Source organism: Dermacentor silvarum, chromosome 11, assembly GCF_013339745.2.
Source record: "Dermacentor silvarum isolate Dsil-2018 chromosome 11, BIME_Dsil_1.4, whole genome shotgun sequence".
Classification (NCBI taxonomy): Eukaryota; Metazoa; Arthropoda; class Arachnida; order Ixodida; family Ixodidae; genus Dermacentor; species Dermacentor silvarum.
In genome coordinates, this window is record NC_051164.1 from 87,427,184 (window position 1) to 87,450,412 (window position 23,229).

The following is a 23,229-nucleotide window of genomic DNA, read 5'->3' on the forward strand; positions in this document are numbered from 1 at the left end:
ACGAACGCGGACCACCTTCATGGAGCGCCGACGGGGATAAACGCTGCAAGGGACCGACACCCCTAAAAGACTGCGACGGCTGTGGCCGACCTTGGCCGCGCGTGGGTGTTATGACGTCAAATTTCAGCTTCTGCCAGCGGCCGCTTGGAGGCAAGGCGCCACAGAAAATCGCGAAAAAATGATGTTTCGCGTTCTTTTTTTCAAAACAGCTTGTTGTATTCGTCATTTTCGACAGTTCAACTTTTGTTCCGACGCAAAAAACCACCCGCCAACTTTTGTGTCAGTATCCCTTTAAGGCTAAATTCACTTCGGGCACAGCACAAACAATAGACTGACAGCAGTAAGTAATAAAACGGATTGCTTCCCCCGTCCTGCTATGATGCTATCTTGCATCACCATCCAAGTCCAAGCCTTGATCTTCTATCTAAACTGCTGAATGGTAGTTCGGGTTTTATAACAGTTCTATGGAGAAAATAAAGCATTTATTCTACAACGTACGTTCTTTATACAAGCCTAAGTGTCACAAATACAAAACACACACGGAAAACATGGCAAGGCCGAAGGGGTAGCGCTATTGAACTTGTTAGTCTCGTGGAAGATAGTATTAAATCCGTAAACCAAACATTTGTGGAAATCATAACTTGCAGCAGCTATCAATTGACACCGCGGCGCTCGAACGCAGCCGCAACTAGGGAGCCTACATGCAATGCCGTTTTAGGGTGGTGACAGCCTTTGTAAGGGTACTTGCCGCCGCCAGCTAAATTGGCGGGTTAATTGTGGGGACCAAAATGGCGAAAGATCAGCCGACAGACCACACTTCCGGCAACCCTTGGTGACGTGAAATTAATTAACTTATTTTAATAAACTTTGGCCTCAGCAGCCAGAGACAAACGGCGCGTCTGAGCGCCGTACACGGCAGGTCTACGTTTTAGTTAAACAGATTAGTAAGGACAGTCTTTATTAAGCACACTTTGAAAAACACCCTTTATACATTATGTACAACTGGAAGGCAACGGCAATGCTTAAAGCAGTTCACGTTCTTGGCGTGAGATAATCCTACCACGAGAACGCCATCGTGCCTTATAACTTCTTGCCTTATATGTGCCACACGACATGCAATAGAAAAGTAAGTTTGATGTGTTCAAATAAAAGGAAAAGGCAACTAGTATACTAAAGATGTATGCAGGTTTCTTGTGCACACTGGCGGAAAACTAAATTAAAGAAATTTAATAGATCACGTGCCAACATGAGTACATGAGACAAAAATGGCTTCCCGCCAAATTTGGCGGTAAATAGCAGTCAAAATTTTGGTGTTGTCACCACCCCTAAAACGGCGCTTGCATCCGCAACTAATACTATCTTCCACGTGTCTCCACACGTTCGTCGAACAAATTCACTACCGGCCATATCAACAGAAATCGTAGTGTTATTGAAGCCACAATTTCACCGTATGTGTGTTTCGATATCTGCGTCTACGGCCACAGTTCTGGCGTCGCAAGCTTATGTAATATTTATAAGATATATTGTCATCTTCTAAGATATAGTGTCCGTAGTTGCAAAACTTTCACTTCGTTACAGTCACAGCAAACGCCTTTTAACTTAAAAGATGGGAGATGGGGGAATTCTTCGGAGATGATTAGCGACGTTTCTGTGATTCATTCTCACAATGTGCGTGTAAACAGTGATGAAACGGGGAGATAATTCTTATGATGGAACTAACGAGCCAGGCGAATACTGTGCGATATTTTCAAGTGCAGGACGTTTATTATTAGGTTCTCGAGCTCCAATTCTGACCTGCTTTCTCGCACGCACGCACGCACACACACACACGCACACACACCCACGCGCAAACACACACGCACGCGCGCGCACACACACACACACGCACACACGCGCACACACGCACACACACGCACACACACGCACACACACACGCACGCGTGCGCGCACGCCCACACGCACACACGCAAACGCACGCCCACACACAAACGCCCACACGCACACACACAAACGCCCACACAGGCACACGCGCCCACACGCCCACGCGCACACGCACGCATACCCACACACGCACGCATACACACACACGCACACGCGCACACGCACACACATTCGTGGTGTAGCTCACTAAATCGCGTGGTTGCAGCATTTGAGGAAACCATGTTACACGGTTTCGATTTCGCCTAGCACCATATCATTTTTAATGGCTCTCTTTCTTATTATTGCGATAGCAATTATATGTACACTTCAACCGGATTTCTGCTGTCGGCGTCGCCGTCGCCGTGAGGTTCCGTATAAAGTCCAAGGGCGATAAAATCGTCGCTGCGCGCCGTATGCGCGAGCGAAAGCGCGCGGGGGACGCGCGCTATCGCGAAGAGCGAATGCACGGCGGAAAGCAAACGCGACCGTTGCGCGAAAGGCCGTGGGGGCATGGGAGGGAGGGAACCGGAGCGACGCTGTGCTCCGGCCCCAAAGGCGTATCTTGCAACCGGGCGTAAGGGGAACTTGCCACTCAATCTCCCACGCGAAAGCAAGAAAGCGGGAAGGCAGCGCGGGAGGGAGGGGGGGACGCAGCTTCTACTCTGCCAACTGCGCTCGTACTTTGCCCGCGACTGTGGCGGTCGCTCGCACCGTCTGTTATCTCCACACGGCTCTCACCTTTGTATGCGCTGTGCATTCGTCGCTAAGTTTCCGTTGAAGCGATAGATCGCACGAACCTTCGCCCGCTGCGGCGGCTGCGCTTGCTGCCAGCGTTTTGACAGTCGTTGTCTGCGGTCATTCAGTGTGATCTATTCATGTTTGCTTGTGCGCGCTGACACCACGCTTGTTAATTCAGTTAGTAAGCGAATATGTCCAAGTTTATGCAGCCGATAAAACTACTAACCCTACCCCGAATAGCTCTCTACTAATTTGCTATCGCAATTGATGCTTCGCCTTTCGGGCGAAACTGCGACTTTTTTTTAATAGGCTGGTTAAAACGGTTAGAGACATAGATATCGCAATGTGTGTGAGATATCCTAAGAATGTTAAACGCGCTAAAACAATTTGTATAGGGGTGTATAGGTATTTATATTTACTTGCATAATTGCGTAAGCTCTCGAATGTGAAATTGCGTATCGCATTCAACATTTTCTAACTCACTACATTTTTCCAAGTTATATTGTTACGCGTTTCTAGGTTCTGGCGCGAAACGCGAGACATAATGCGAAGTGAAGGATGGCCCGTGCGTTTCACGCGCGTAACAGCAGCGCTCTCAAAAGGTGCTTCAATCAATCAACACTGTTCAATGGCTGGCTTGGTGACCACGAGAACAGTGACAAGGTAAACGGAGTCACTGTTGGCTGCTGCAACTAGCAAGCAGTTGTTCATCCATGTTACTCCCCTAGTGCGTACTTGGCGCTAAATTTAATTGCTCAATTTATTCAAATATACGGCAGAGAAGCAAACCCGTTAGATCATGCTACCAGCCGAGTGCCATAGTGTTACCTTAGTGCATGGCGGGTGGTGACACAATAAGATTGATGCATGGTTGCCTCTTGTGATGCCACACACGGCAAGCCAGTGCCACAATCGAGATCGCACACGCTAAAGTGACTACCAGTGTAGCGGCCATTCCTAATTAGCAGTTAAGGACCACATTCTAATTTGATCCTTACCGCTGCCTCGGCGAAGAGCGCTCATCCAAACAAGCAAATGTCACAATGTGAGCGCAGAGTTCGCGTTTTACTGTCAGAGCGTGAAATAAGCTACTACATTCGTTAGTTTCTTTCCTCCGTACACCGATTTGGTCGATAGCCTTCTTCTCCTGTTAGATTTTACAATTTCACTCATGGAAAGAGGACCACGCTTGCTCTGCCTAAAGGCAAAAGGTCAGCTCTCGTTCACTCATGAACAAGTTATTCTGTTCTTCGTGTTCTTCCAAATGGTTGGTGCCCCATTGACTAAAACACAATCTCCCAGCCTTGACGGGTGCTCAGAACTTCGCTCAAATTAGTGGTCCTCCAAAGCGAAATTCTGAAGTGTCCTTTGACAATCAGCCTTTTCAAAACCTTGAACTTTTGCTCGAATGAAGAACGCCGAGACGTTCTCTAAGGCGTACAGGTGCGCTATTTCGCAGCAGGCTAATTATAGAGCGCGCCGCTTGCTTGAGGAGGAGTACGAGTTTTTTCTTGGTGCGTGTACTTTTGCACCACTTGCTTTGGGGCTCTCATATACCAGATTCCACAAGGATTACTTGAGGAAATAATTGTCTCACGACGTAAATAAGCCGTCAGGTGCGGATTTTTGTGTCGCCGTGGCATTGACGAGTACATGTACTCTTTCGCAATGACACCTCTGAGAGCGCTGCTTGTTGTGAGACGGTCATGCATCTTTTGGGTAAATATTTTCACTTCCGCGCACCACATGAAAGCTCTCTTCACTGCAGCATTGTGTTCGGCGTGTTGGACAACGGTAAACTGTCTGAACAAACGGATCTACGGTTTTATTCCCGACCTGTATTCAACCTGCAGACGTTCGTAACGGTTATTTGCTTATTGCTTTATAACTATTATTCGTGCACGGAGGTTAGCAGTGATAGCTGCCGTTTTAGTATCCACCTCCCCTTTTTTCCCACGGTCGTCTGTCACTATTCAGAGCTCTTCCCTGTTATTCAAGCCCACTGCTTCTCACTGTAGGCAGCAGTAACATTACGGCTCTGCTCTCACGCTTGTGTAAGCACATTCTACGATACCTCGACGAAAGCGGTCGCATATCTCATGTCTGAATCAGAAGGCGGTGCGGTAGATCCCGAACAAAAGAATATAAATAGATAAAATGTGCTGAGCAAAGTAGAAAAAAGATGAAAAAAGAGCACAGTTACTGCACATAATTCAGTGTTGCTTTCTACAAGTATTTTGTGCAACACGGAAACTGCTCGGAAAAATTTCACAGTGAGTTCAGGGAACAATTTAAGCGAAATGGCCGCATGGCCTATATGAGTCTCCAGCACAAAAGGGCGTGATCCTGCGAATTGTAACATGTGTTCACCCTCTGAAAATACCCATAGTTCCTGTCAATTTCTTTTTTTTTTTGCGTCCAATGATGCTTTCTTAGTCTCTCTAAACATATATTTTTAATAGCATTGGACTTGAATGCAGAAATAAGCTTAGTTGGTTGAATGAAATTGTTTCATTACTGATGATGTTTAATATTTCCCCGTGCATGTTTCTATATTCCTTCCTTCTTATTCTTTATAACCATACCTTTGGTCGGCGTGGAACAACGAACCAGTATTTTCTGTACAAGTTCCTTCCATCTGCTCTCTCCACTTTCTCTTCCTCTTTTGCTACATGGAAATACAGAATCCGGAAAACCATGTAACTTTAGAAGAGCTACACCAAAAATATGGAACAGGAATACTAAACATTATTAGCCATTGAAAGTACACATTCGAAACTACTAGCCATACGCAAGCCGGGTTTCAAGTGGAGAGGTTGGAGCAAATACTTGCTGTTAGTTCAATTTCACAATTGTATAGACACGTAACTTCACTAATTAGCAGATGCAACTAATTCTGGACCCTGGGAATGTGGGTACTTAGGCGCTATGAATGAAACGGGAAATAAATAATGTTTACCTATTATAAAGAAGCAGAAAAAATACAAGAAGCGCAAGGCGAAGAAATACGCTTAAACGCCTCTCTAGAAGACATTGTCTCAACGAAGTTCTAAGGAATATTTTCAGCAAGAACGACAAGCTACGAGCGAACCATGAACAGTACTGTAATTCAGAAATTCACATTACCTCCTGGAAGCAAAAAGTTAATAAAGATCGTTCGAAGGCCGGAATGAAAGACAGCTTTTGGATCTGCTAAAAGCCTAACGACAGCATTTCCTTTGTCCCTGGAGAAGCGCTGACACAGCGGGTCCTCGCACAATCCTGACCGCAAGCATTCAACGGTATAGATGGCATTCATGTTTCGAACTTCTATGATGAGAAAACTCGTCGATGCGGCAGAATCCCTGATAATGCATAGGGAACAAATCATGACCCGCGACCAGCTCCGCAATCACAAAGCCATTCATCACGACCTCATTGCCTTCCTTCTGCCTCGGTGAACGCCGCCCACCGAAACGAGAACGCTGCATGAAACGAGATCGTCTGGCGTCACTGCCAGAGCGTGAAATAATGCGTCACCCTTGTTCTCTGCATTTTGTTTCTCATTTGACCATCAAGACACGTTGCGCTATTAGTTATTTAGCGTTGTACCGATGTTTTCCTTATCTATATCCATATTTATTTATATCTTGACATGATAATAGGAGAAGACGTATAGGAGCACTTATACGGCGTCCGCCATACTTCTTGGCTCATGAACAGGTAGTACAGTTCGCATATGGTCTTTCACACTTATGCGTATAGTTTGTGTACAAGAACGAGTAGCTAATGACGGTTAATACACACACAATGACACTTCATGGTGATATATATTAGTACAGTAGCGGTCATTATAGTAGCGGACATTAGTAGCACGAGAAATTGAAACGCATATTCAACTAAATAAGTTCACTAATTAACTTCCTAGTTAATTACCTTACGACACATATTGCAATTTACTAATTATAGCAGGTGAGTTTGCAAGACGCATCCACTTGAAATGAATTTACAGAATGACACCAGTTTGGAGAAGAGCGCCATCAAACTCGCCGTAAGAATGCACTGTTGATGCACTTACTTTTTTTACCAAAATGCTGTTTTATACATTGAAGCACAAAAAGAACTGGAACGCCCATGTATTTCGTCCCACACTTTGGGGAAAAAATATCTCGAAACTGGTGTCATCCTGGAAATTCATTCCAAGTCTTCCAAGCTCACCGGCTACAATTCGTAAATTGCAATGTGTCGTAAAGTAAATAACTAAGAAGTTAATTACTGAATTTTTGTTAATTAGTGGAGTATGTGTTTCGATTTCTCGTGCTACTAATGTACGCCTCATCGAATAACCCAGCTCAATGATAAGATTTATGCTACCTGCCACAGGCGATTTCAAAAAATTCCGTGAGGCTTAATTTTGAACACCCGGTATATACAGGGTGTTTCATTTTTGCTGCACCAAATATCTAAAAATTGCCTTTGGCAGATGGCACAATTATAATCCTCGATGAGGCAGCCATTACCTCCACGAGAAATCAAAACGCCTAATTGAATGAATAACATAATTACGCTAATTAACTTAATTATTTTACGGCATATCTTTCAATCTACGAGTTATAGCCGCTGAGTTCGCAAGGCGTATCAACTTGGAACAAATTCTCAGGACTTAACCAGTTTCGAGATGTTAATTTTCAAAGTGTCCGACAAAATGCATGGGCGTTCCAGTTAACTTTTGCGGAAAACGCTGTTTTATGCATTGAAGCACAAAAGTAACTGGAACGCCCATGCAGTCCGGACACTTTGGTCGCAATACTCGCATCATACGGCGCCCTGTAGAGCTCGAAGCACTCGTCAAGCTACCCCTCACGACTACCCTGAATGCCTGTATTTATATTTTTCTGAGGTATACAGTTATTATAGCCATACTTCATTCCTCTAGTTTTTCCACGCGAACTATTCCAACAAATAACGTCACGCCCACATTACTCATAAAGGCCTTCGCCCTCTTGTTGTGAAACATTAAACTGAAGAGCCATGCCCCATTAAATTCCACGGCTATTTGCTGATAAAAATAAATCGTCGCTCAAAAAAATGTGATGCCACTCTGTGATACCATCTGCGACGATTTCAGGAAGTGCAATTCCATAATAAATGCAGCAGAATTGTCGGTATAGCTGGGACGAAATGCAAAGCATAAATGAGGTTGCCATTGATTTGATCCTAGATCAACTAAATTTTGTCTCCTACAGGCAAATATTCTCGGCACATGTGGCCAGAGTGTGGCCAACTTTCGAACTTCATCAACGCCACCTCTGAGAAGCTTTGATCTTGCTCTTCCACGTCGGTGCTTGTTAACAAATACGAGATTCCAACTCTAATGGTGTTTGCGCATCGAGATTAGCATGTCATAGTCTACACGGGCTGTCGTCATGGTTGCAGATAAGCGCGCTCGCGGGAAAAAACCTCATTACTTTATTATGAACGCGGCTGCCGCCTTTGGGATGGTCGAGTGCTTGGCATTTCATTTTGTGTTGTGTTTTACTGACAAATGTACAGTTTACCTTGCGGCATGCTCAGAAATAGCTTTGCGTAGCCATTAGGGGGGAGGGGGGGGGGGGGGTAGAAATGAGAACAATGTTTAGAAATCGCATTGCGCACATTTCTGACCAATAGAGCGGCGGCGACATTTGCAATAAGCAGCAGCACGTCCATTCTCTCCATGGATATCAGTACAAAATTTTATTTGTGACGTCAGAAGGCCTTTGGGAGGAACTGAAAAATCTCAGGATGGACAAAGTTTGAACTTTGGCATACAAAACTTCTACATTATTGGTTCGGCGCAAGACAATTTGAGTCTCTTTCCACTGCTGCTGCTTTTCTTCGCCTCTAAACATGCCTAAAGGTCCAATCTCAATCCTCACGGCTGCTGTTCCGCCTAGAGCATGTTCCGCATATCAAAGGTTCATGTTTTTTTATCGAAGCCTGCGCATAAGTAAACAGACGTCGCCCGCCTCCAGAGGTCAAAGATCAACTTCGGGTTCACTTTCCCGAGACGAGACGCTTTTAAGACTCGTAGCTCCCACGCTGTCCCAGCTGCAAAAGGCGCGCTCTGGACGCATAGCTTCGATGCAGTGAGCTCGAAATGCTTGTGATATGACGTGTCATTTCTTGAACCGGAACTTCATGTATAGTTGTTTCTGAAATATCCAAAACCGTGTGAGCATGTCTATCTCACGTATGCAAAAGCGATATTCAGCATTCAGAGCTTCGCGGCTCAAAGAAATGTCGGAATTCGAAATTCTTGCGAAATGAGGTGACGTTTCTTGATGCTGAACTTTATTTACATATTCTCGTTCTTTCTGCAACGCTTGTCCAAACTTCGCAGTCTGTCGGTATTTTCGTGGTGTCGCCTTGTCCAACCTCGAGAGCTGACCCGAGGCGATCACGCCGTCATCTTTTAGTCCCAGCTCACCGAATACATTCTACGGAGATTTTCTTGGCATCTTGATGTGTCTCTCACACGTGCAGTTATACGCGTAACGCCATGACATACGCGTGCCTCAAGATGTCCTCTTTCGTCAAGTGTTCGTTCGTCAAGTGTAAGCTCAGCTACATCGTCTCAACGCACGCGACGCCCTTGCTCGAATTTACGAACCAGTATTAAAATTTGACCCCCCCCCCCCCCTTCTTTCGTAAATTCACAAGAGACCAATCTTAAAGAGAGGGAAAGAAAGGTCCACCATCCAAATGGGTATAGAACCCCCCCCCCCCCCCCCCCCTTACATACATTGCTTTTTCTTCGGAGGTAAACTACCTAAAAGGGGAGCCAGCGCCATGCGCAAAATTTTGACGGAAGAGTTAATGGCACAGGATAGTTCCTCACAGGGGTCACCCGAGAAGAAATTCGAACGTCTGACCCAGGGAACACGTTCGTGCATTTTGTCGGTACGTAATCAGCAGCCACGGGTTTTGGCCCCGCGACCTAACAAAGCCGAAGCGCACAGCCAAACACTAGATTTACGGCTGCATGTCAGCTTCTTTCGCTCTGCTGAGATTCAATGTATGCACCCGTTCGTCGCCATTTCTTTATCCAGTGCGTTTTCCATAGCTTTTGCGTTGTCCAATGCGTGATGGGTGTTATAAATTTGCTTTCGCTGTCTTTTTTTGTCTTCGTCTTTTGAACACAGTATTTGTTCACTTAGCTCTGCGGTGACGAAATTCATTTAACTTTTCTTTCTTGTTAGTTACTCTGAAGTGTACAATATAGTATAGGTTGAAAGCAACCACGCGTTAAGCATTCTTCTCCTTACAAAAGTTCTGAACGTTTTCTAGCTTCTCATTTATTCTCCATTCATTCGCCTTCCCCGCGTTTGTCTTTACGGGGCTCTGGCTTAACCTCAATTTAATAAGTAGAGATCAGAAGAAAGAATTGCCGCCAGCCTTTGCAAGGTTAGATCCGCCTGCAGCTATAAACAGTCCTCCTGGTTCTCGTTTTTTTTTTTTTTCAGCAACATTTTATGACTGTCACGCACAAGGTAATTCTCCAAAAGAAAAGTGGAAAAATAGCTGTCAAGAAAGGGAGCAGGCAAGAAGACACAATCTCCCCGATGATATTCACTGCATGCTTAGAAGAAGTATTCAAGACTGGTAAGGCTTAGGAGTGAGGAACAACGGCGAATATCTCAACAACCTTCGGTTTGCAGATGACATTGTCCTGTTCAGCAACACTGGGGATGAAATGCGACAAATGATTGAGGACCTCAACCGAGAAAGTATAATGGTAGGGTTGCAGAATATTATGCAGAAGACAAATGCATTGTTCAATGGTGCCTATTTATAACTAATCTACTAAAAGTGCATATCCAAGTGATGAGACGTATAAGCTTTTGCATATAATGAAGCAATTTTGCATCAAATTCGGGAGCTGAGTTTTTGCACACGCAGATCAGTTGACGGACACGAAAAATGCATAGAACCCTCGCCATAGACAGCTTCGCTGGAAAATAGGATGACGATGACGACGATGATGATGATGATGACGATGACGACGATGACGACGATGACGACGATGACGACGATGACGACGATGACGACGATGACGACGATGACGACGATGATGATGATAGCAGGAAGAAAGCTTCCATGTAACCAGACTGCTACATCCAACAGGCCCAAAACTTGTATTGAATTGCGCAACGCTAAGATTAATATTAGCTCCAGCGTCCGACGAAGTGAATTGGAAATGTCGAGGGTCGCTAAGGCCGTGCAAACTTTATCACCGAACGTTCGATGGAGACCAAGGAAAATCCCATCTCGAGCATTAAGCGAGGCCTTCGGGCCCTTCATTCTTCTCCTAAGGCGTCTGGCAAACAACGAGATTACTTCGCGGGAAATGGTCGGCCTCACTACGCTCCATCAAAAAGGTGCTGCGGGCGCGCAAAATGGAATGCGTCACGTGCCAGCCCAATCCATTACACGGAACGCGAATGAAAAAAAAAAAAGAAGCAAGAACGTCGAAAAGCACAAAAGTATGTAAAGGGCGTTCTTCCATTTCAGCCACCGCTATTTGCCGAAACTGCGTCCGCATTTTGCGACCACGTCGACCAGCTGAAGTTACAGAAATAGTGCGCATTCAGAACAGGAATGAAGCTGGCTAGAATTGTTAAATTCATCAGTGGTCAGTAGGTCCTTCCTGAAGCATATCAAAGCGCTTCATTGAACAACTTATGGTGCGTGGAGAAGCTGGCGACTAAGTAGGATCTCAAGTTGCCAACCGAGTCCAAGGAAGTCATTCATTCGTTCAGGGCTACAACGCATGCGCGAAAATCCCGCGCGAACTTTCTTAGGGTCACATACTCTGCTGTTCGCTCTCCGCACGCATGCAGCCGGAGCGTTGTCTTTTCGCAAACCCTACGCGGCATGCCCCAAGCGACTACAATTTGCCGTTTCTAATTTCATGTCAACCAGGTTGAGAGTCCAGATGTGTAGAAGTGCAGGTAATTTGGTTCAGCATTGCCAAGGGCAAAATAGCGCAATGAGTAGTATAGACACATGTAGACCAAGCAACACGAGCGCTAACTTGCAAATACACATGCGCTGGACATTTCGCTCTGGTTCTGCTTACGATAACATGAATGGTTCATATGTCTTGCACAGTGAATAATACCAAAGTAATCCAGGCCGAAGTTAAACCAAAAGTAAAATGTTTGAGGAAGCTAGGGTTTCCCAATGTATTTTTATAAAGAATTTAGTGCTCCTGTTGGTTCATCCAGTTCTCCGTCCTGTATATTGCGGTGTGTGCGTGTGTGTTTCGCCTTCCTTTTTTTCCGACGGGTAGAGGGGGTTTTGATCTATCGCCAGAAATGCGATCTCATGCGGGTGATCCGCTTCTCACAAACAGACGAGAAGAGTGCGCAAAATGAAGTCCTTCGATGGACGCGCGCTGATCACGAATAGTGCGTGCTTTTAATGCTGCCTCTTCACGACGACAAAAGTTCCCGCGAAAGGCCACGCCTGACGACACTGCGGACGGTACGAGGCAAGCGTAGACGAGGATGACGGCAGGAACCGATGTGGGCCCGACCCGGACACTAATTAGGCCGCACCCGTAGCAATCAGCGGTTAATTAGGAGGACGTCAAGCTCGGCCGATGATTTAGTAATGGGAAGAGAACCACTTCACCATGGCGATCATAAGTGGAGCGGAATGGGGTTTCAATCTTAAGAAACAAAAACATATGGGGTAATGAGAATACTGCCAGGGAGAGCGGTGCTAACAGTGTAGTCCGCTAAAGTGGGAGGCGACGGATGGAAGCGGCAGTTCGCCGGCAACGATGACGACATTGCGTGCAACGTTTAGCAGCCGCATGTCATGAACCGTGACAGCTGTTACGCAGAAGAACGATGACAGAACTGGGACAGGACAACGGCAGGACGACCGCGGCACAACGACGGTGTCGCCAGACGACGAGAAAACAGCGGCGACTGCGGCGTGGCTACGAAGACGGCCGATGGCACGGCAAACCTGGACGGCTACAGTGTGGCGACGATATTCGCCCAACGACGTCGTTGATGACAGCGGGTACAACGATGGCAAAAACTAACTGCTGGAGAAATGACAGGTCGGCGTATAGAACAAGGTTTAAGAAGTATACGTAAGGACGGGCTTGGCGCTCAATGCGGCACCGATAGCTGTTCGCTGCAGACCCCACATACATCCCTTTCACGTTAAACCACCTGAGGGAGGAACCTGTTCAACTTCTTTCGTGCTCTCAGGGTTGACACGCGTTTTTCATTTTGCTCTCTCGTTTTCCTTTTACACCTGTGTAGGATATGTTTACATCAAACCGGGCCCGTCTGGTAGACTTGCCTGCAGTTTCTCATCCTTGATTCATCTTTACCCCTGACGAGGTTTAAATACTCGTAACCTGCTTATACGCTATATGTAAAGCTCTTATTCACACATAGAACGTATGAAGAAACTAAGGCGTAAAAAAAAAATACGTGTTTTGGAGTGGCAGAGGGGGCAAGGCAGGAGGAGAGGTAGTAAAAAGGTAGTTGAAGTCGAGAGACGTTAGCCAGGATTCAGCCCGGTTGACTACCCTGCACTGGGAGAATATGACGGGGCAGGAAAATCGATAGAAAATAAGAAAAGGTCAGAAGTGGATGTGCACTAGAGTCACCCATGTATATTGGAAATCTCCGCGCTGTCTCACAGGTGCTTGTCGGTCTCGTTTACTCCACAAAACTGTTCTCGATCGTGGCCTTTTTTTTATTTTTTACCTGTGATGTATGAGACCACAGTCCCAAGATATTGACCAACGAGAAATGTAGCTAGATTAGGACGGTGCGCAGGGCAAGCTTTTTTATCTTCGAAAAATGGGCAGCAGCATAGGAGTTCGGCGGTTTCTCTTGCAAACACATGCCTTGCAATCGGTGCTACCGGTCATTCTTATGATGTATGAGTATGGCTACGTGTTCACACTGCGCACTGCGTAAAAACTTTCCCAAAGCAGAACCAAGCTCCATGTGCTTATCTGTCAACACGTACGCACGCTCAGCGTCGTGGGGCAACGCGAACACGCAACAAAACGTATTAGATTGCTGCGTGCATTAGTGAGCTCGGATGACACCGCTCTTCCAGGCTAAGAGGGGGCCCGCGGACGGAGCTTCAGCCGTCAGGAGCATTCTGTTATTGGGCATAATAACGTGCAAAGGAGCGTGTTAATCATCTCACCTACTCCAGCAGGCATAACATTCCGAAAACGCTCTTTTACGAAATTTTTTTCAGTTTTGTCGTTACAGTTTCGTCGTTTTATCTGTACCAAACGGATATCTGCAAGCTTTTCTTGTATCATCAGTACGGCCAGTATGCAATGCCACGGAAAGTCTTGACAGTACGCACATTTCAGTAACAACTCCTGCCTCTCGATATAATCACTCAGCCTATAAAAACGAAAATAACAGTCCCTGGAATCCCAGAAACTCGGTTCAATTTTATTTCTAAAGAAAGCGCGAGAGATTCAGAGGGATTGTTTAGCAGCTGTCTTCGTAACCTGTATCTGGTTAGCGTTCAAGTGTTGCGTTACTAAAGCGTCTCGCTATTATTGCGGTATATAAGTGACATTTACAATTTTTTTCACACATCTTTTCTGTCTTTTATCTTATCTTTTATTTCGGGTTCTAGCTCAATTCACTTAATTTTGTTCAGGCTGTAGCAATACCGTCGTTTAGGAATTACCTCGGATGCCTCCTTTCTTTTCGTAATCACAAGAAACACACAGAGTGTCAACTTGAAGTTAACTGGGAGGTTCTATCTTTTCGAGTAATCTGGTAGTTTTTATGAATATAAATGTACTTCTGTATTATTTATTTATTTATTTATTTATTTATTTATTTATTTATTTATTTATTTATTTATTTATTTATTTTATTTATTTATTTATTTATTTATTATTTATTTATTTATTTATTTATTTATTTATCGTACCTTACAGGTCCATTAAAGGACATTGAGTAAGGGGGGTTACAATCAGAAAATACAATGAATGGAAAAAGCAGTAAAACAAATAACATAAGTACATATCAGGTGTGAAAGCAATGAACAAACGAATACAAGTAGAACTAAAATAAAATCCTACCAAGACACTTGTAAAGAGGTCCCGCAGAGCGAGAATAATAGAAACACTAACAGTGCAACAGTGACACATCATTATACAGTAATTAGTCATACAGAGCGTGTAATTTTTCACGAAAAGCATCCCGGTTAGATAACATAGCGATATCATCGGGAAGGCTATTCCACAGGGTGATGGCACGTGGAAAAGCAGATGAATTAAACGCTTTAGTTTTGCCAAAAACGCGCTTGAAGCTAAATTTGTTATGAAGGCGGCTTGACGTGCGTTCAGGTGTGAGAAGTGGCAGAAAGTGTGACGTATCGTTGTGAACATATCGATGGAACAGACATAACAAGGAGATAGTTCTGCGTATATCCAGTTCTTGGAGCGAGATATTTGTAAACGCATTGTCCTTAGGGGGCCTGTTCCGAGGTCCCGTAATCCTTTATTAGCTTCAGATTACGTTCAGATACAGCACGCATTCATTAGGGACTGTATTAGCCTCAACTTGCTGGTCTTGCGAAGTCCTTTCTCTTGGTGACATGTAATCAAGTGAAATTTTAGGCTAGCAGGAAGTAACTATTATTATTACTGCAAGCATGCGTTAAAATGTGGTACAAGCACTTTTAGTAGGCTTATTAGCTAAATTCGAGTACGCCATTCAGAAAGGAGCGTTGAGTGGGAATTTCAATAGCTAATTACGGCTGCTTACATAATAATGTCAATGTCAGATGATTTATATCGGATTTTGGTACACGTTTAAGTAATTAGCAAGAGCCGATGAAATCCTTAAACTATTCAACTGTCTCTAGTGATATGCGCACTTGCCTTTTTTCTCTATAAAAAGAAAGAAAACTGCTTCCTGACGTATAATTTCGCATGCGCCGGGCAGGAAGAAAGTTTCAAACGTGTTTTATTTCTTTACTGTCCTGCGTGTTTTCTTGGAAAAAAATTATTTTCGCCTCACGCATAATTTCGAATGCGCTACAGTTCCCACGTATATGTTACGGTTAGTTAATGCTGTATGTGCGAGTGAAAGCGAGCTAAGGCGACTAGATTCACACCAACTTGCACCATCGGCCGCAGCACGTTGGGCCGCTGCGCGTTCGGCTTCTCGTCGCTTTCGGACCCATTCGCCATATGTTGAGCGCGCCGGCGCTCCTTGAAGGCGCGCTCTTCCTCTTCGGAGCGAGCGACACGGGTCTTACCCATACAGAGCCCAAGGGGAAACTGATGACATCGCTAGGGAAATGGCTATGTCGAGAGCGAATGAGACACAACCATTCGTGGGTAGACTACTACGTTTTATCACTGCTGTTTCGACACGCATCGTCATAGAGTAGCGTTTGGGCAACAGCATTCATCGCTCCGGCGCATTGTTTTTGTCTCTTTGGGTCCCACGTGTGACAAGGGTAGGTAAAGGGCGCGTTACGGGTCCCAGAGCCAACAGGGGTATGTGCCATTGAGCTTGAACCCTTTCAGCACTATCACAAGGATCGGCCTACGTGACAAGGGTATGTGCCATTGAACTTGGACCCTTGCTGCCCATCACCAGGATCGGCCGAAATGAATTGTTGTACACGCCGGTCGTTCTACTACATGGACGCGATTTCCCGGAACCTAACCCTTAACAGCTTTGCTTTAAAAAACTATACATGATTGCCATGGGGTGCACGGCATTTCTCAAAGTCTCAGTAAACGTCCGTTTATCTTCAAAAGGCAGGACAACAAGTTCAACGCCTTCTGTGGTGAGGACGCTCTCGACCAGTGCACGAGGATGCTGGTTTCCGACAAAGGGCGATCGTCCAGTCTGTCTAATGTGGTTGACAGTTATCTCCATGCAGGCGCACTGAAACGAGGACATTCACAAACAGTGTATGCCGAATTGTCTCCTCTCAGCCACAGTCATCGCATGTAGGGTTGTCGTCAATCCCTATGCGAAATGAATATGCGTCTGTGAAGGCCACGCCGAGCCACAGGCGGCACACAGTGTTCGTGAGTTGCGTCGCATTGCGTCGCAGTGTCGTGAATTGCGCCACAGTGGCATGAGTGTTCGTGAATTGCGTCGAGTTCGATTGTGCCAATATCAGGTAGCGCGCGCGAGCGAGCGCAGCCTTGTAGCTACCTTGTAGAGCGAAGCCGTGTAGAGCAGACACTCCCGTAGGCTCTGCGGCCGAGCTACCGCCAGCGCCGCCAGTGCCGGTACCGCCAGCGCCGGTACCTTAGTACATCATGGCTGCGTGAAGATTAGGAGCGACTAAAGTATGGGATTGTTACATTTCCTTGCGAAAGAAGCAATTCTGTCAGCAGCAACAACTTCTGGGGCAGTGTTACATGATCTACTTCTAACGCAAACGAGATAACGGCGTCTTGTAATACTAAGTGCAGAATCCGTTTCATGGTGTGCTCGTAACATAGTGATGGCAGTCGAGGGAAATGTAGCAGTAATAAGTCGTACACTCTACGCACTAAACATGGCTTGCCTTTACCGCTTTACCGCGGTGTTCACTCAATAAGTTTCTGCCTTACACTTATTTCCCTAGTTCCCATTTCCCTACATATTTCTCTATATCCCTTTTCTCTGCAACTCTATATATACTTCACTTTGTGGGTCATTACGCAGTACGAAGCACATGGTCGGTAAACGTTAAACCTTAAATGACACAGGTCGTTCCAAGCAACTGCCTGAATAAATCTTTTAGCGTAAGAGGCGGCCCCGTATGACGCGCTATGTTCGTTCGTCAGGCAATTACTGGTCACCGTCTAAGCCGTGCTCCAAGAAACACTCGACGTTCGACGCTGAAACGAGTATCTCGCAGCAGTTCATTAAACTTTCGAAGAAGGAGGTCATCATCCAAGCTGCAATTAAAGCGATTTCCACAGGTTCTCAGTACCTCTTACTCGCTCCCCGCCTCTCTGCAACCTGCCGTGTACTCACGGTGCTAGCTATGAGTCTTTTCAGAACATTCATTGCATAATGTGCGACGTGCTTTGTGTTCCACGAATTGCAGGGGTGAGACCAGAAGGAAAGGGAGGTCGAAGTGGACGTTGAACACGCATCTTATAGAACGTACACCGCTATATGCTGCTGCGCCACTCTCGCATTAATGAGCGCTTCGTCGTCGCCACGTGTTCGTGACGAGACAACGTCGCCTCGCAGAAAGCGGCGCGTTCATTTAGGGACCAGCGAGTCACTCGGTCTCCGCGAAACAGAACAGCGTTGAAAGCTTCGCGCTCTCTGACGCATTCTCTGACCTCTGATGTCACTCGCCATATGTATATTTAGCCGAGATCTGCCCTGTTAGCGGCAGCCGACTGAAGCGCTCCCCACTAGATGGAAGACGCGGAGGAAAGATTCGGTGGCGATTTTTTTTTTCTCTACCGGCAGAGCATAAGCCGTATTCAAGCTTTCAGAAAGCCTCGTTCACAAGTTCCGATTTTTGTATGTTTTATCATTTGTGTCTGCCCAGACTTCCTGTACGAGAAGAGCTTTGCAGACTATAAGAGAAGATCGCCTCGAAAGAATGGACTGTTTAGGCGCATAATCTGTCCGAACTGGTTATTGATCACTGTTTTCTTTTTTTTTTTTAGAAGGAAGCCCGTTAGCTGCAAATTGCATGCTTGAACAGTAGTCAAATGAGTGTCCAGATCTACAACTGACAACTTCTTGCTAGTTTTATTGTCAGTTTTATTGTAAATACAATCGAAATGGGTACAATGACTGGTGCTCTTATTCGATTAAATTTAATGCATGGTTTCCATGTACAATTCAGTTTTCGACCAAAATTTTGCGACAAAATTCATTTGTAAGCAAGCGTTGATTGACTCATTCGTCCAGACCTATTAGTTACGAACAGGTTGCTTCACTAGTCCACATCTCTTCAGAAACGTGCTTTTCCGATGATAAGTTCTCATTCAATTGTTTTTTTTTAATGAACAGCATGCCAGTATGCTAAATGTATCAGAGGACGATGCCCACTAAGAATTACTAATTACTAAGAACAATTACTAATTAGGTATTTGTCATACTAATATCAGTTTTACCTAGGGTAACGTTTCCTTATTTTTAGTGCCCCAGTAGTTTGCTTGGCAAGAAGTAAAGGCTAACAAGCCGTTCTAAGTATCCTTGACGTGGAACTTCATTTGGGCACAACAGCCTCTAAACTCGTGAAAAATGAATAACGCAGCTTACCGCACATTGCAAGCAGTGCCCGAGGTACAATGTCCTTTCAAGCAACGTGTGCGACAATGCCCGACCCCCTTAACTGCCATGGCTGACGCCCTATCGGCGAGCATCTTTGGGAATAAAAGAACAATAGTACTTTTTCAAGTTGTGATCCAAACATGGCGAGTTCGCAAAGCAAGTAAAGGATCTCGTTTGGCGAAAAGGTCCTTCCGCGAAAGAAAAGCGCCAGATCTCGCTTAAGAGAACTTGTCTTCGGCACGGATAACCGCAAGTGCTGCCATTTCCTTTCAGCTTCCGAAGCGAGAATAACAGGAATTGCTCGTTCCGAAAAACAGTCGGAAGATTGGTACGTGGCGTATACAGGCACAGGCCTGCTCAGTTTTATGGGCCACGGCTATATACACTTCGGCACGCGAATGTCAACACAAAGACGCATGGTGGCGATGGTTTACCGCCGAACTTTTTTAGCCTGACGGAATGCAACCTCAATCTGCAGTAAACGAGGGCCGTTACTCTTTCCAAAGAAACTAATTTAAAAAATGCCGTTCTTCTTAACTAGCTCTGTCTCGGACTTGCAAGGGTGAGATCACTAACAAAAAAGATACAAAAAAATAACATAAAACAAGAAAGCCGAGCTGCGAGCGCTGCTTGCATCTTCCAATAAAAGTGGAATCGCGCTCACAGTGAGTGAGTGAGTGAAATAACTTTATTGAGGTCCAGAGAAGACGCAGGGGAGACCCCGCGCCACCCGGCTAGTCCCACGTAGGGACCGCCAAGCCGAGCTTGACGCAGTGTTTTTTTTTTTAATTCGTTTTTTATTTTATTAAGCCTTGCCGAACATAAATTGTAAGTTTCTAATTGTCTTCGTCCATGAATCGCCGCATAAAACTCTGCTAAAAGGCTGCGTGGCTCGAGTAAATAAAAGACTCTTGTTTTTAACATTTAGAAATTCCCCGCATTATCAGTGTTCTATTCTTTTTTAAAAAAATTCATTTTTATTCAGAACACTTATGGGCATCGCTATAAGTATTATGGACTGCAATATACCCTCTCTCCCGAACATCCCTCTGTTTTCGTCTGCTGTTTCACTTCTTTGCCACTGTCCTAATTATACACTACGGATTATTCCATAGTTGCGTTCGCTGCATTCGCAGGCAAGCGTCTCGATCCTCCAAGCAGGAAACACAGCACCAACTTAGCCCTATAATCTGCAATCATGTCGGCGGCGCATATCCGGACCCAAGACAATCTCCAAACAAGCCAAGTTAAATGACTACCTGTTCACGTACAGGTCAAGCAAATTACAAAATATTTGAAAACCCATTTCCTTTCAAGTATGTATACATTTTTCACACCCTCTCGGACGGTGTTGTGGAAGACGGTTCAACTTGTCGCAACCGCTACACAAACCATAATGACCGATAATAAAGCTGCCTGCCGCTAAGTAATTTAGCTCGTATATGTAGCCTTGATGTCCTTGTTTCCAACTATAGTTACATGGTATAAAAAACTCCAGTCTAGGCCACTTGGAGATTTCGGCTTGCGAATCGGCGCACAAATGCGAACATACATATCAAAATACTTTTTTTTATCATAAGAAAAGCCCCAACAGCCCCCGAACAGTTTCTTGCTTTAAGGATTTCAGTGTATTATCAATAATTAATGTACGTTCATGTAAAAGTGGCACCACTGGTGAATAACTTCAATTAAGCCTAAACACATCAGCAAGAGCCCCTCTTACCTCCCTTCCACGTCTTTACAGCAACAGAAAAGTTCGCAAGCACAGCAAGTCACCGCAGAATGTCACATGCTACTAACCCAAGGCAACAATCCGAAATCCGCTTACAGTGAGCCAACAAGCCACCCTGCACTGCAACTAATTCTATCCCGAGAAAATGTTTCCAACAGAAAACAGTGACACGGAGCGGTTGGAAGATGACACACGACACGTCACTCATCGACTAAATTTATATTCCTCCATGGAGTCACAATCCAATTTTAAAGAAGAAAAAAAAAGAAAGTGCCACGAATAACTATGTTAGGCAGCGCATAGTTGGTTAGGTGCAAATTCGCAGGCCAGCAGCTGTCGTTCCACTGCATGCAATTAGGTGGGCGTAGCAGTAAGATCATCACCGCTCACAATGTCAGCAACACAGGACATTACGGAGCAAAGTTTGACAGCTTCTGCGAAGCTGGGCGGTTTGCTACAACAGTAAAACCCTCGGGGCACATGAGTCGATGTTGCCGGAAATGGAGCTGTCAGCTGCTGCTGCTGCTACGAATCTCTATAAACTGTTCAATTACAAAGGTTATTTCTTGTGCTCTTTCTGCCTAACACTGTCTTGTTTTTTGTTTTTTTAACAACGTTCTAGTGATTAGCTTTTTAAAGCTTCTCGCCCTTTCTTTATAGTGTTTTTTTTTTTATTAGCAAGATAGAGAATGTTTAGTTTAAAAAGGTTAGCAGGTAAGTACCTTGCGCTGTTTCTTAACACAGAATTTGTATCTAAAATAGTTTTAAAAAGTACGCGAATCCTTCGCTGTTTAGTACAGAGAGAGAGAGAGAGAAGTCATAAGGGAAAGGCAGGGAGGTAAACCAGGCTGAGCCCGGTAGGCTACCCTGCACTGGGGAAGGGGGAGAAGGGATTGAAAGAGGAGAAGGAAGAGAGAAGTTCACAGTTCACACCTCACACATTTACAGTCAAGCGTTCATGGCTAAGTTTCATCACAGGCGGTCATGTAGGCTTGTGCACTTCAAAAAGCGCAGCAGCACCTTTGTAGCCCTGTACATAGAAGACGCACGAGGCCACGGGCCCAAGATCTTCTCCTCCGTAAAAGGCCTGTCGTCTAAGTGTCCCAAAGCAGTCCGAAGGGCAATCCTCTCTTCTTCGTATCTAGGGCAGTCACATAAGAGATGTCTGGTGGTTTCCTCAACACCACATGTGCTGCAGTTCGCACTGTCCGCCATTCCAATTAGGAATGAGTAGGAGTTCGTAAAAGAAACTCCTAATCGCAGGCGGCACAGTAAGGTTTCTTCACGTCGTTTAAAACCGGGTAAAAGTCGTAATTGCATATGTGGGTCCATGGAATATAGGCGCCGGTTAGTAAACTCTGGTGTATGCCATTTTCCTAAAGTTATAGTATGGGCAAGACTGCTGAGGTGCCGCGCTGCGTCCGTTCTTGACAATGGTATGGGGATTCTTTCATAATCGTCATGTGCTTCACGGGCAGCTTTGTCGGCACATTCATTGCCAGTGATGTTGCCGTGCCCAGGTAGCAGCTTTAGTACAGTTGTAATACAGCTCGTATTTTCAGTCCACATTGTGCCCCATTGGACTTTGTATTGCTTAGTTGAAGCACCCAAAGGTGAAGTATTTCAACAATGGAAGTTTCCATCAAAAGGTATTCTCTACATGTCAGCATTGGCACGCGTTCATTCGCACATAGGGACTTGTTCAGGTTTTGCTCCGAATCCTCTACATGGAAACGCTATCGTCTTCTAAGCGTTAAGAGATAAGTGGGAAGCCCTCGCGCTTTGTAGTAAGTAAGCTGTGTAGTAAGATACAGGCGTAGGTCACCAGGCAATAAGTCGGTTCGACGGTGTCATGCATTTTCGACGGTGTCATGCATTTTCGACGGTGATAACCATGCGAGCTTCTAGTAGCTTCTAGTAGTTTCTCCGCTACGTCACCTTGAAGCCAGAAATTGAGGCGAGAAACGGTGACAGTACGATATTCAAACGTGCTTTTAGGTCCTGTGGTGGATGTACTCCAAACAATGTTAGCAATAACTACAAACAGCGTAAACTCAAACGCGAACAAGTTAGCAACCACTACGCAGTGCGTTTCTCAGTTTTCAGGTTCGCTTGTTTTTGTGTCATAATGCGCCTTCAGAAACGTACAGTTAGAAATGATGCATGCTTATGAACCGGACCCAGAATGACAGCGCGTCGTGTTTCCATATGACAACGCGTAAGCGGCGTTCTCGTCAGGTTTAATTCCTGTTCTCAGTTTATGCTAGCGGCAAGTCAGTGGTGAGAACTGGCACTAGTTCTAATTGATAGCTAACATTTATGAGCTCTGCAAGAACAGCTTACCCCGTGAAGAAGTAGCTCGGGAGCGTAGGCACGCTGAGCCTTATCCTTCACGCCGAGCGACGCAGACGGTGTTCCGAAAACGGTGTTCCAGAGAAATGCACGAGCGGTGAACGAGAAACAGCACAGCACGTTGAGAGACGAGCCAACGAGCAAGGCGACTGAGCACTCCAAGATGGCGCGCGCCAGCGAAGTCGGCTCGAA